Raw genomic sequence first — 462 nt, 5'->3', positions numbered from 1 at the left:
GGAGTTCGGAGTCCATCCTCCCACGGGGAAGGGAGACAGAGGCCCTGTTCTTTCTGATGAGTACATTTCACAGGTATGACTCTCAGGGCTGTGAGGGATGCTTCTGGGTTGAAAGAGACATATGTTCACATTATAAGCCTTGTTTAGTAAATGCTCTAAGAAAGTGAGGTGAGGGGCCCATCATCAGGTGTTGGCTAGAACAAATAGTAAATTCTACAATGTGGAGCTGTCTCGGGCAGGCATTTTAAAGGGGGGCTGCAGTTGTCATAGCCTTATGCTGCTGGAAGCCGCTAGAGTTCGGTCAAGTCTTGGTGCAGATTTGGACAGACGGTTATGTGCCAAGAGTTCTGCCGTTCTCAAGCAGTGCCTTGCTGTTTTGTAACTGTGGCACATTCTGTTGTGTGGCTACATCACAATCTACTCACCACCCACTCCTTGATGCCCCAGCCTTGCAGCAACTGA

Source organism: Bison bison, unplaced genomic scaffold (assembly GCF_000754665.1).
Source record: "Bison bison bison isolate TAMUID 2011002044 unplaced genomic scaffold, Bison_UMD1.0 scf7180017864144, whole genome shotgun sequence".
NCBI classification, from domain to species: Eukaryota; Metazoa; Chordata; class Mammalia; order Artiodactyla; family Bovidae; genus Bison; species Bison bison.
This window is presented reverse-complemented; position numbering follows the sequence as displayed.